The sequence below is a fragment of the Sphaeramia orbicularis genome, chromosome 9 (assembly GCF_902148855.1).
Source record: "Sphaeramia orbicularis chromosome 9, fSphaOr1.1, whole genome shotgun sequence".
Classification (NCBI taxonomy): Eukaryota; Metazoa; Chordata; class Actinopteri; order Kurtiformes; family Apogonidae; genus Sphaeramia; species Sphaeramia orbicularis.
The window spans coordinates 48914127-48929161 of record NC_043965.1 but is presented as its reverse complement, the minus strand read 5'-3'; the positions used below and the strand labels follow the sequence as shown (position 1 = coordinate 48929161).

At 37.1% G+C, this 15035-nt stretch overlaps 1 protein-coding gene and 1 long non-coding RNA gene across 3 annotated transcripts in view; both read left to right on the top strand.

Annotated features, from left to right (window-relative positions):
• Positions 1–15035, top strand: part of arl15a (ADP-ribosylation factor-like 15a) — a 200891-nt gene that overhangs the window by 158619 nt on the left and 27237 nt on the right. The gene's annotated exons all lie outside the window — the stretch shown is intronic.
• On the top strand, positions 6312–7942 carry LOC115425444 (uncharacterized). The gene is made up of 3 exons (XR_003936235.1): positions 6312–6388; positions 6638–6640; positions 7931–7942. It is a non-coding gene; the product is annotated as an uncharacterized LOC115425444 (long non-coding RNA).

The following is a 15035-nucleotide window of genomic DNA, read 5'->3' as shown; positions in this document are numbered from 1 at the left end:
GGAGGGTCAGAAGTTTGCTTTTTCCCTATAATTTGGCGTCACTGACCACCGCTGTTCACTATAATCTGGTTTTGATGATAGTATCATTTTCCACCAATTGATGCATGTGTTAAGTAAAATTGATTTTGATTTTAGGACTTACACAGCCTTCATGTTTTGAGGTTTGTGCAGATAAAATACAAAATTCTCAGTGGAACAGAGACAGTTTACTTATAGTGAATACTAATGAATATCTGAGCTCTCTTCATTTGAGCAGCTACTACTCATTGAAGTCCAACAGGGCATGGACAGAACTTGAATGGCTCATTGCCCAACACTCCTCCATCATCGTTGTGTGTGAGATGGATGAGTGAGTGTATGTAAACACTGCATAGAGTCCCACCACCGCTCAAAGCGAAGAACCAGTGTGGAACTCTTCAGTTTGCTCTTGAAGGACTTAAGAAAACATAAGTTGCTACTACTTATCACTCAGTCTTACAGATCCGGTTGTTTCCAACACTTTAAACCAACCTTGACACAAAATTGTTCTTTCAGTAGAGCTGTAGATAGAAGCGAAATGAAGGCAAATGAATGAATGAGATTATACTACTGAAAGTCATGTTTAGTCTATTTTTAATTTATTTTATTCAACCAGGAAGTCCCAGTGAAATTAGAAATGTCTTTTGCAAGGGAGACCTGGTCAAGGTATCAGCCAGAGTCAAAACTATATAAAACACTTACATGAAACACAATGAATAATAAAACAGAGGAACAATTAATCAACCATAATGGCCTCAAGAAAAACAGTGACATTCTTCCTTCACTGCATTCCTCATGATAAAATCATTAATAGAGATGAATGTAGTTGAAGAGTTTTTTGAAGATTTAATCCCTTTATTTATTTATTTATTTTTTCAATTGTATGAACCACAAGACATAGACCAACATGTTCAAAAGGCCAGAGGCTTAAAAAAGAATCAAATATAACACCAGGTGGTGGAGTTGGTATATTACTTTTATTGTTCCTCAGACGTTACTGCAGTATTTTAGTTTTTTTTTTTTTTTTTCTACTCTACCTGCAGTTGGTACTCTCTAAATTCATCCGAGCTAGGAGCAAGTTGGTCAACTTGACAAACAAAAACAACAGAGAAAGTGTAAAAAAAGGCCCTGGGTAGGGGTGGGCTTCCTCAGCTGAAAGGGGAGTAATCTGTTCTGTTTGCTACATTACCCATGAATGAGGCCTGAGCACGTCAGGGGACTCATTGACGATGCACTCTGGCCTCAGGAAACAAAGAGAGGCCGTGACCAGTCACTTTGTAGCACTTAAATCCACCGCTCTGGCTTCCACACATCACTCACTTCACTCATTTCTAGACACTTTTTTTTGGACCCACGTCACTTCCCCCAGCAAGTGCATGTCTCTTCTACATGTCACAGCCAGTATTTAAAGGTGATGCTCAACAACTTGTGGCATGTGCTGTCCAGTCAGCTGAAAAGGACTGAAGGATTTTAATAATGAGCCCCATCTGCTTTCATGTCCATAAAGTTAGTAGGAAAAACACCTTGTAAACAAGCAGCCATTTGATCCCTTTGCCCCATCTCTCTACACTTTTAGAACCAAGTGGCCTCTTAATGGGGATGTCCCGGATGGCGTGGATGTGTCCAGACTTGCTGTACAACCCTGCCCCACCTCAACAACAGGGACCCCTCCCCATGATTCATAGAGACATCCTAGAAGGGATATGCTCATCTTTCAAATAAATTGGGAAGTGTTATCCTCCGGGCCTTATTCTTGACATGGGTTACCATGGAGCAGATCTGATTATAGCCCTGTATTAGGTGTTGATGGCTTGTCCTGTGGTTATGATGTCATGAACATAAGTGACATCCATGACCTCAGTCCAACATGTTTATGTGTCTGTCTTAACCAAAGTGGGGACTATAGGTCCTCCATACGTTCACTCTGATCTCCTACTACATTGGCTTTAATTAAACTCTTCATAAAGTGTATCATTACAGGCTCAACTACTGCAAAAGAAAAGAGATAGACAGGTACGGACAACAAAACTTTAAGTATGATAATGTCAGAGGTGAACAGTTGGCTATAATGGTAGAGCTGGAAAATAATTCATGTTTGACTTTGACTAATGAATGCGACTAACGCATACTTGTAATGCCATAATTGAGCTTAATAATTAATAATTATGTGGTTCTTCATGTGTTACAGTGGGCTTTGTACTGCATGCTTGTGTGCAACAGGGTTTAATAACAAGGCAGGTTAATTTTGTGTAGCCCATCGTATACAGAGGGTAATTCAAGGTGCTTTACTGGGAACCCAAAGGAACTTTCAGCAGGAATTAGGTAGCAGAGCCAAGCAAATCATACCATTTTTCTACAGTAGTTTCTTCTTCTGGTTTCTTTGTAGCGTTAAGGTGCATTACTGTCTCCTACCATGTGTTAGTGTGGAAAACAATTAATATCCCATAAAGTCAAAAACCCAAGAACAGACAGACAGTGGTCACCATACCAGGGGGTGAGGTGATCGAAGAACCACCACTAGAGGTCACCAAATATTACACACTGAACCTAAAAATGTCAAAGAGGTCACTGACTTTGTGCCATAAGTCAAATTATTGTCCTAAAGTCTTCTTTGCTATATGGCTATTTTGTTGCTTTTATAGCTTTTTTGTGATAAACACAGCTGAGTCAGAAAATATAAATGAAATCAGAAGTAGTTCAGATCAGTCTGACTGTCAGAGAGCTTAAAGACTGGACCACAGCAGGAGTCATCAGGCTCATACTGTCAAAGAGTGGTTCAGGTTCCACCACAGAGTCCAGACCTGAACCCCAATGAGAATATTCAACCTGTAGTGCATGGGTGTCAAACTCATTTTAGTTCAGGGGCCAAATTCAGCCCAATATGATCTCAAGTGGACCGGACCAGTAAAATAATAACAGTAAAAAAAAAAGTAAAATTAAATTATGATAATGTTAACATCCATAAAAATCTGAATAACATGAACGACTGGAAACGTCTTAAGAAAAACAACTGCAATTTTAACAATATTATGCCTCAGTTTATCAGTTTATCATTTACACATGTGCATTAGAGCTTCAATTATAATCACAAATACACAAAACATTCAATAACAGGCAGAATATTGGTAAAATTGCATTTACTTATCTTAAGACTTTTCAAGTTATTCCCATTTTTTGTAAAACAACAGTTTTTTAATACAAACATTTTCATGTAATTTTACTTTTTTACACTAAAACCAAGAGAAAATTTGCTGTTTTCATTGTTTATAGGTTTAATATGACAGTGTTTTACTGGTCTGACCCACTTGATATCTAATTAGTCTGTATGTGGAATCTGAATTAAAATGATTTTGACATACTCGATTGTTAATATCTTCAGTGTGATTTTTGTATTTCGCAAATTCATCCTACAGGCCAGATTGAATCCTTTGGCGGGGCAGATTTGGCTCCCGGGCCACATGTTTAACACCTGTGATGTAGTGGAACGGACTTTACTCAATACACTGTCCATCATCAATACAGGACCGTGGCTAAAAAATGAACAACTCTGGATAGAAATAAGTGTGACGTTTCTTGTGAGGAGCAGAAGCATTGTCTGGTAGAAGGTTTGTCACAGTGAGTTTCTCTTGTAATCAAAGCTAAAGGCGGTTTAACACAAACAGAATACTGTGCAGTCTTTTTTAAATAGTTTTATTTACCTTAACCTTATCATAATGAAATAAGACAGCTGTTTATTGCCATATTAATTCTATACAGTGTTGTTCATTTATTCCCCAAATTTTACCCCTGTTCTTTTCTGGGTTGTGGTCAACAGCTCGCATATAGAAGTTCCACATCATAGTACTTACCACGGCTAAGTTCTATATTTTGATGACTTGTACTAAAATGAAATGTTTCTGACAAATTTCAAATTAAGAGAAAAAGTAGTCAATGGGGTTATGGCCTGTTTACTAAATTAGCATTAATGTTAACTTCCTGCGATCTCACTGCAGTGAAATGACATAATCAGAATATCCAACACTAAATCTACTGTCAATAAAATAAGCTATTTTAATAAGTTACACAGTGTATATATATTCATGTTTTTTACTGTGAAAGGTAATGTTATATTCCATATGTTTAAATTGGTTCATTTTGTTCTATCAGACAGACTTCTCATAATTTAGTCTTGATAAAATCATGTGTTTTTCATTTAGATTAGTAGTAGTAGTAGTAGTTTTATGTCAAGCACATAGAATCATCAGATAACAAAGAATCATACAATATGGTTAAAAAAAAAAAAAAAATCTGCGCTTGAAAAGGAGTGGGAAGAAACATAACTTATTGACTCTCACCCCCTTTTTACAAACTAATAATCAAACTAGATCCGCTTCCTTTGCTTTGTTAACACACATTTTCCTCTGTATATTTTCACAATAACACAAAACATCCATACAAACTATTCACATATACTTTTTTAGTCACCTCACACAATCAAATTTGCATAATCAACCGTTTTTAATATAGACTATAATATTTATATGCACTTTAAATATTTACTCCAAATACAATGATCAATAAATGTGATAATATCGTCTTATCACGATAACCAATTAACTACAATAATATCTTATTTTATGCGTACTTCTGTGTTATAACCAGATTTTCACTTATTAAGATAAAGCTCTATGTTTTGATATTATAGTGGATTTATACATTCTTTTAAATGCACAAACTGAAGAAAACCTTTTTAAGTTTTGCTCCAGATTATTCCACAGATATACCCCTCTGACAGAGATACATTGGCTTTTTATGTTTGTTCTACACTTATTTTTCTTGTAGATTAGAAGCAGCAAAATATTTATTGGATCTGCCTCACTTAACATTCAACACCATCATAATGCTGAAATAATATATTGTACAGCCCTAATTGCTATTATGTGTAATCGCATTATTCATTTTTAATTGTTTTCATTGTAACTGTGGGGAAGGGGATAGGGTTCACTGTTGAGATAGATAGATAGATAGATAGATAGATAGATAGATAGATAGATAGATAGATAGATAGATAGATAGATAGATAGATAGATAGATAGATAGATAGATAGATAGATAGATAGATAGATAGATAGATAGATAGATAGAGAAGTAGTGCAGCAGCATGGCAAACAGTAAAAATAGAATATAAGAATAAAAATAGAACACAAGAGCAAACACACTATATATAATAAATTAAAAGTATGAAAAAAGAACTGGTTGAAAATCTGGACAGTGAGACAAACAATGAACTGTAATGTGCAAAGTAAAATGTACATTTCCAGTAGGGTGGAGGTGCATACATGTCAATAAAGTGAGTAGTGGAATTATGTTTATGACTGAGTTTAAATGTCAGGCAGAGGTGAGTTTTTTGTATAGTGAAATGACATGTGACAGCAAAGATTTCCTATATCTGTCTGTTCGATTGTATGATTTCACTATCTTCGGGTAAATTAACTATTTTTGGGAGGAAGAATTGGTTCCGTACCAGGTGAAGACTGGGTGTTTGGATGAGCAGCTTTGAACTGTTTCAGGAGATTTGACCAGGTTTAAGACAATGTACTCAGACGTTTTAAGATATTTTGTTCAGCGGTGCAATGCAAGTGCAGCACAGACACTGACTGCAGACAGTATTGTGTGGGACTTGGCAGACACCCCCTGAAGCGTCTTTTCAAAAAGGTTACCTTGTTTGCCCCTTGAGCTATTTTCGCTCTGCCTCTCTGTCTGGACTCGCCAGTCTGTGAAAATACTCCTCACTAACCTTACCTCCTCCTCTCCCCCTCCCATCTCATGTCTGTCATGACATCACCAACATCAGGTATCCAAAGCAGACAGAAGTAAACGGGCGTTTGTTTAATAAGCATTATTAACACACCTGCTTTACAGCACATTCCTGATTACATGGTCTAATGGGACGGGCACTTCAAGTCGGATTAGTGGAGCCTGGGGGCTTACACCTGAACACCAGGCCTACTCGTATATGCAAACATCTCTGAGTTCAAACAAAAAGTCTGCCAAAAAGTCTATTGTAACCAAACACACCTAGGTCTGGCAGTGTGTTTGATCAGCTTGTTTACCCATACACACCACAGCTATGATCCACCCTGTTTATCTCATGTTTTTTTTCAGATTCGAGGAAAAAAATTATTGCATGAAAGTATAAGTAATCCACAAACCAAAATGTTGTTGGTCTGTACCACAGGCGCCGGAAGCAAAAAAAAAAAAAAAAAAAAAGTGAGTGGGACAACTTAAAACTGGGGGAGTGGTCTGTTATTTTCTGTATTCTGGTGCATTTTAACATGTGGTTTGATACTTTTATCAAGCTATAGCAAGCGAAGAAATATGGGTCCATTTAGTAATTTCCTTCAGAGGCTGGCTCCAGTCAGATCACGTATTTGAAAATATTAAAAGTACAGAAAATGATACAATGACTCATTTAGAGGATCTCTTCATGTCTTTTCATGTCTGCATGCAAATACAAATAGGCTGCTTTAAATCCAACACATAGAACCTAAAAATCTCCTAAAACAGGGTATCTCAACCTTTTTTGAACCAAGCCCCACTAACGGCAGCATAAGGACACTGGCACCCCCCCAATGCCCAGGGGGTTATGTTCTACAAGTAACGTGGGGTGGGGGGGGGGGGTGGGGGGGGGCGCATATCGTCTGGCACATCGGTCACATCGGTTTTGAGTGTTTCAGCAGTTGAAGTGTTAAGTTCATCCATTTAAACCTGCAGGAGTTAAAACCCATGGAGTTTGATCAATGACAGTGGATGCACACACTAGGTTTATGTTCAGTTAATGAGAGATTTTGTTGAAAAACGGACTTTTTCCTCATTTTTTTCTGATTTGATGTAACAGCCTTTGAATTTACTCTGAGCTTTTATGAACATCTATTCAATCCATAGATTAAATATGAGAAAGAACCTGATTTTCACTGAAAAATGCAAAATGCAGGAGATAATATTATAAGAAAAGTTGATAAATCACTTGGGGAAGACAAAGAAAAAAATTTTGGAAGTTGTGATAAAAATAGTCGTGGGTCTTCAGGGGTTAATTTGATAATTGACTTTTGATATTGGCTACTTCCTGCTTAGCTGTTGAAGCTCAAATCATAGGGAAAAAAGAACAGAAGAATTTTGAGGGTATACTCCTTCCTTCTGCTGCTCTTTCCTCTCAGTCCAAATCAAAAGACTATCATGAACTATAGATGACCTCATGCTGTTTGTTTCTATGGGAAAGTAAAACGGTTTGTTCAGCCATTAGTAAATACAGTCAGTCACATATTTAACCACTTCTGTTTAAAAATACTTTCGAGCAACCAAGATCACCCATCACAGGGTAGAAGTAGTACCCTCAGAAAACCAAGTCCATTGACTTTGGTTGTATAATGGAATAGTATTATGGGATATCTGCCAAATGTCACCAAAGCAGTGCAGCTTTAAACTCTTTTGGAGAATGCTCTCATGACTACGTGCATGCTTGCATACAAATGTTGCACCTGAGGGGACGTTTTAGATGACGAGTGTCATTTTGAGGTTAACTTTGTTTTCTAAAATAATCACACTCTTCCAAAATATGATCAAAGTGTTGAGCCGAGCTACTGTAATGTATATCAGAGTCAAAATATGATTGCGTGTTTGTTTTCAGTAGCATATGTTTTGTCATGCCCAATGAGCTTTGTCCTGTTGCTAAGTGCAAGTATTAAAGACAAACAGTCTTGATTCCCACACAGAGCATTATTCTTTCCAGTACCTAAGTGGGTGGTGGTAATTGTTGTCAATTTTGCTTCTTAAACTGTGGGCATAGCACATAATTGTCTGTGTACTAGCAGCATGTACCAGATTTGCAAAACCACCTATTCATCCTTGTGGATACGTGAGAACCAATTTAAAGCATTTCCCCCAGTGTGCCATGTTGCATTATACCATGAAGGAATAGTGGGCTGGTAATGTGGCTTGTTTTTGGCGCTGGTTGGCAGACTGGAGACAATTTTGGAGGCAGGCTCATAGATAAGTGTTAACTTGTTTATATTTGGATACCGCATCAGTTCTTTCCCCACTGTGTTTTATGTAACATCAAATTATAAAAGCAGTTTACATTAGGTCAGTTTATCTGCGCCTGTGCTCACAGTGTTGTAACACGTGCCACATTATGTCAGTCTGAAAGCCGAGTCACTGGCCCTCGGGTTCAACCAGTTATTATGAGGGAATGAGCAAAATGTCCAGGGATATGACTAAGCATGCTAAGACCTAATGGGGGGGCCAATGGTGAAATCTTAAAGGTCCCAGGGTGACATGACCCTAATGAAGACCCTAATAAGGACCCTGCCACCTTCACAATGACCTGTTCTCAGCGTCTTCACAGAACACGGTGTTTCAGCTGATTAGTTTTGGACACTGTCTGGAAGTGCATCGAATGATTCCGGATGTTTCACAAGCAGCTGTGTCACAGCCCGGGAGGCGGGGTTAGCTCTGCTTTCTAAGGATCCAGACGGAACATAGGACTCATGTCTGGGAAAAGACTGCAAATGCTTTTTTTTCCCGATGTATGGAGCAAGGTGTTAAAAACTCTTTTTCCCATCCTTCCTGTCTATTTGAATTAGTACTTTAGTGTCTATGACCAGAAGGGGCTTTCCATTATACAAAATTAATGATATTGTTTCCTTTTTTCATTGCTAATCCTAGCCTGTGGAAAGATATAATCTGTTTTCACCTGTGGAAATGAGCTGCCACCTTTTTACAATAGAGAGGAAGACGTTCCAGCTCTCACAATTACTAACTACTCCAAACTGTATACATCTGGACAATAGTATGTTTAACGGAAACGTTTATGTGTAATAGTCTTTTGTAATTGAGGCCTTTTGAACCGGTGCAAAGGTGTTGAGGACTGTTATTGTTCTCTTGACATGCACACCAGACACTTGTGCTCACACCTCCAGTGTCGTTACCTCACCGCAAACCACTGCATTGAGCAATATATATTTGGAGCGGTGTTCTGTAAAAAGCTGCAGGTGATTCCCCTTTAGTTCAACAGAATCCAAATGCTCCACACGGACCACTCCAAAGTGTCTTAATGTTAAAAAATGAAAGCATTGTCGAACAGCCAGACAAAGAAAATGAGCTGCTCTCTCCACATCTAAACGAACTGCCGCCGAGTTTTGGAACACCTCCAACTACCACAACAAGGCTTAGTCAGCAAAGTATGCTTTAGTCACTTTGATTTGATTCCACTTTGGAATCCTGTCCAAAATAATCTAATTTACTCCCCACACTGAAGGCCTCACTTAATCACCCAGATGTAACTGTCACTGATGCTCATTTGACTAAATGTTGCACAATAATACATGTAGACTTTGTAACAGCAGGCTACCTGTTATGATGAGTTCTACACACAGGTCTAACTGACAAGATTCACAATCCATACATTAGCTTCAGTACTCCGGTCCGTTGTATGACACTTCCAGGTCTTGTGGAAAAACAACAAAAATACAACAAAATGAAACGGACTCATCATTACTCTTCGAAATGCTCCTGGCACAGTTACATAAGAAATGTAGCTTACAGATGACAAGTTAGTCTGTTAAAAGTGTAATGATAACTATCTTAAAGACATCACTAAAACCAACTCATTACATTTGATTACTTTTCTGGCAGTTGTTTTAACCCATAAAGACCCAAACATCCACTGTCGACCAAAATCATCTATTGATCTAAGATATTTAATACCTGTTGATCCACTAATTCTGTCAATCCATGTAAATAACACTGGTCTACAATTTTTTAGAAATGATTTGCTTCAGAGATTAAATGTGCTAAATGTTACGTATTTTAATAAGATTAATTGGAAAATAATTGACAAAAGTGCCGGTTTGCTGATGTTTTCAAGGTATATGATTAAGTGTTATTACACATATATGTTGGTTTATGTACATTTCTATAATAGTTTTATAAATCTTCCACTAAATAGAACTTGTAAAGTGAATGTATTCTAATGTGCAGACAGTGTTTTGAAGTAGATCTTGTAGCTCTGAGACAAATATTCCTTTTGAGTCAAACCCATTCTCTCGTTAATTCTTGAATTTCACATTTTGACCCGAGGCTGTATCTTGGAAAGTTCAGCCAACCAGCATTTTTGACTTGATTTTTCTTTATCAGTGACTCTCATGTGGTAAAATTTCATTACTTTTATTCTGCAAGAATTTTCCTTGCAGACCAGTGTCTTAAATACAGTTTGTCATCTTTTCATGGTCATCAGATATGACCTATTTGGACGTTCAGATGCTCCGTAGTTACCATGGAAACACAGTCATCGTCTACAACACAGGTGTCAAACATGCGGCCCGGGGACCAAATTCGGCTTGACAAAGGGGTCAGTCCGGCACCTAGGATGAATTTGTGAAATGCAAAAATTACACTGAAGATATTAACAGTCAAGGATGTTAAAATAATTTTAGGTCATTTCAGTCTAAAGTGGATCAGACCAGTAAAATACTATCATAATAACCTATAAATAATGAAAACTGTAAATTTGTCTCGTTGTTTTAGTGTAAAAAAAAAAAAAGTAAAATTAACCAAAAATATTTACATTTACAGACTAGCCTTTTACAAAAAATGTGAATAACTGAAATGTCTTAAGAGAAGTATGTGGAATTTTAATAATATTCTCCCTGTTATTTAATGTTTTGTGTATTTGTAGATCCACTGTGATCTGTAAGTTGTGATTCACATGTATAAATGATAAACTAAGGCGCAATATTGTTAACATTTCACTTATTTTACTAAATAATTTTTAGGTTGCTCATATTTGTTCATGTTATGTTCAAGTACAATTCGTAGATGCAAATATTTTCATTACAGAATTTTACTTTTTTCACTTGAAAGTTCTTATCCTATTATTTATTTTATTTTACTGGTCCGGCCCACTACATATCATATTAGGCTGAATGTGGCCCCTGAACTAAAATGAGTTTGACACCCCTGGTCTACAACATTGATTCACCAGTAAAGCCCAGGGAGTCGGATCAATGACAGTGGATGGACACACTGGGTTTTATGTTTCGTTATTGATATCGTTGCTAAAAAAAAAAAAAAAAAAAAAAAAAGTCACTTTTTCCTCAGTTTTCTCTGTTTTTGATATAATAATCTTCAACTTCAAACTGAGCTTTAATGAACATGTACATGATCAGTGAATTAAATATAGGAAAATACATTATTTACACAGAAGAAATGGAAAATAAAGAAAATACTATAGCAATAAATGGTGATAAATCCCTTAAAAAGTTAAATAGAGAGAAAAATTCATTTGGGAACATCCACAAAAGTAGCACTTGGTCTTTATGGGTTAAACTGAGCTGAAAAGTCCTGAAAACCTTTGTTTGCATGAAATGTCGAAATTTGAATCAAACTGTTATCAGAAGGTGGTGATGCAGGCAGCACGAGGCACGACTGCAGCAAACCCAGTCATAGACCAGTCTATGATAGCAGTAACATTTAGTTTTATGGATGAGAAGACAAGTAATGTAACTTAAACAGTTGCTATGTTTTATGTTTTTTGTTTCTTTTTCCATAAACTTATTCAAATGTGATCATGAAATTCTCATTAGTTTAGATCAGATTAGATTAGATTGAATTTTATTAAGAGTCCTCAGGAAATAAACAAATATAAATATAAAACGCATTATAGAAACACAACTTGTTACATTTATATTTGAATTGGACAGTAACTCCCCATTGATACCGTAAACACACTTGACATTTCCTATGATAGTTGTGTGTTAACATCCAAGTAGAGGGAGACGCTATGTGTGTCATTTTTCTTCCAGTTCTTCTATCAGAGAACACAAGGAAAATTACAGCAGAAAGAAGTTTTTGGTTTTCTTTCAATAGATCACCAACAGCTTCCCTGTTTTCTTCTGTTTAATACACACTGAGGACATATGTTTAAACAGGCTTTTGAGATCCTTGGGCTTAGTGACGATGACTTTGAGTTTCCCAGCTCTGCTCTGACACCCAGTGACAGTTTGTGTTTCTAATGGAAATCTGAATGATGTGACAGTATAATTATCTCCTCCAGTTTAGACAGTTGTTTGACTCAGCCATTCATTAATAGAGAGGAATACAAACACCATTAAACCGGAGACATTTGTCACTGTCGTCATTTAGAGATGGACTTTGTTTTTAAAGCATCGTAATGGTTTCCCTGTGATGGGGTTCCAGTCCACCATATGGGTACAGCAGAGGGTCAAAGGAGGATCCAGGTTAATGGTTCAGTCTGAGGATGTGATCGTTGACTTCCATGATCTTCCAACAGGGGTTCTCTGATGCAAACATCTCTTAATAACTGCTGTTGTTCTTCTAAAAGTGACTTGATGGAAGGTTTCAGTTGGTGTCTGTCTGTTTGTGAATGTGACAGCTCACATGCATCACGCGTTCCCCTTTACCCCTCATTCAGGAAAACACAGACATGTGTCATTGTACCAGCTGGTAATGTGTTGACTGGTAGAAACTACACTGACATATACTAGTCATCACTGGCTCTGATTATTCTGACATTCACTGCACGTCTGACTTTTCTAAACCACAGAAGTTCCACCAGCAACAAGACGAAATATTCTTAAAAATAATCCAATTATCTTGTAAATAAATGTATTTGGTAAAAACATTTTGCTTAGTTACATTCCTTAAAACTACAATAAAGGTCTGGTTGCCAAAAAACTGAAAAAAGTGTGATTTCAAATTCTGAGAAGTTTTACAAATGGTCTCATTCTGTAAATAAGGAAAATCCTCTGGTTCCACCTCTAGGATGTCATGTATACTACTGTTTGATCTCGTTACTGGTTAAATTTAGCTCAGTATTAGTTGGAATATCTCATTAAATCAAAGTTAGAGCTATTCGTATGCCTTTTCGTATGAAAAACATACTTGACAAGATTCGTATTGTTTTGAGAAAAAAAGACTAGTTTCCCAGAAACAGATCTGTTTTATGTTCTTAAAAATTCCATGCAGATGCAGTGTACTGTACATTTGTCAAGATGGAAACTGCATATTTTCTGTACATATTGAGAACATGCATATACGCCTCATAACATGATTTCATATGTATATATAAACTGAGGAAACACTCGCATCTAAGAGACAAAAAGTATTTGCCAAATGTGGATGAGTTGGTCGTTGTGCTCCTCTGTAACTGAAGGGAGCAGATGTACGTTTAGTATTTCAGTGCATTGTTTGTAGATGATAAATAAAGTAAGTAGCTGGATGCATGGGTAATATCATGACTCTTTATCTGACTAAGTGATTAGAAATGTTCTTTAACCGTTGTAGTAGTGGATAAAGTTAGCACGATCAACTGTGACTTTTTGTTTGAAATATGACGCATGAGTTTGGTAGCCACATAATGTACTTAGTCACCCTCAACAGGTGGTAGACTTCCAGATGGCTGCTTGAATGTTGTATCCGATAGACCGCTTGTCTTAGCCATTAATGAGTTCAAGCGCTCTTGCAACATTTAGCACGTAAGCCGTTCGACTGCCAATGAATATGTTTGAGCAGGTCCAACCCTTCAAGCGCAAGCTAAAGCTCACTTCTGTTGTGCAACTATAATATGCATTGTATTAGCAGTAATCCAAATGTAAATTGGTTTCTAATAGTTGTTGGCACGTGATCTGGCAGTTAGTATCAAAACAGGTAATTTGTTACAATTGAGGCTTTTAACTTTAGTCCCACATAATGACAGTCGGTATCACAGTACATCATGTTTTTATTCACTGTGAACTCTGTAGGAATTTCTAAACCCTGTTCAGACTCTTCCATTAAAACTTGAAAAACTTAAACCACCAGGATTCCACATAAACCTGCCAATGGTTTTCATAATATTAAATACTTGTAAATACTTGCATTCTTTTACTGGAGCTCACTTCTCCTTGAATCGTGGATACATACATTAAAAACCTTCCACAGCCCAAGGCCCCAAAGATCATTTAAATAAAATGATCTGCGCATAACAAAAGATAATTGTGATAAAGCTGTTGGTTTGTTGTACAAATAAGTCTGTTTTCTCCTGCTCAGAATGGCAGTGTTCTGATGTGTATCTAATAACCGGTTCATCATCTGCCACCAGTGATCCATCAGGGATGGTTGGGTCAGGGACACTGGATTAATGTTAAAACTGATAGAGTTTAGGTTGTTTTATTCACGTGTTTAGCTCAGAGACTGTAAATTGCCCCCTTTGAAAATCAATAGAATTCCTGTATTTTAGCCTTGCCCTTCCTCTGATGTGACCCTAAAGCTAGGTGAACGTTTGTGAAAGGGTTAAAGGTCACATGTGACCCATGACTGAACTGTTTTATGTCTTATCCACACTTGAAAAATAAAAAACAAGACCAGAAAGAGTTCCTTGTCAAATAAAATCAAATTGTTATTTATATCCCTGAAATGGAGTTTCAGGGATATAATGGTTTTACCCCAAACACCGCCACTGGATCCACCCCTGCCAGGTCCGCCCCCACCAGATCTGCCCCCGCTGGATCTCCTTGGTGTGAACACGGTAACTAGGACAGATTTGGTTGGATTTCTTCTCCCTTGATAACCAACATAGTGGACCCCTAGTGGAAGAACCCTAATGATTTCCACTTCTCTATGAGTATTATAAGTCATCCAGATGGGGGCGCTTTAGTTGAAAATCAGTTTTTTGGACATAAATCAGGCAAAAATAGACCGATTAAGATCAATTTGTTTCACTTTGGTTGTCTTACAAATGTCCATTGTCTGTCTACCATCCGGAGTTCACATGGGGTCATTTTCATTCACTAGGTGGAGTTTTGTGGTAAAACTCGGTTCTCTGACTATTATTCTAACACCATCAGGTCAGTGTAGCTCAAATTGTGTTCATATCAATTGTCTAACAATCCTCTTTCTTCATGCCACTACCATGAGTTTACATGATGTCATATTTTGACACCAGGTGGTGTGTTTTTTTCCAAAAGGTTGGGGGAGGAAAT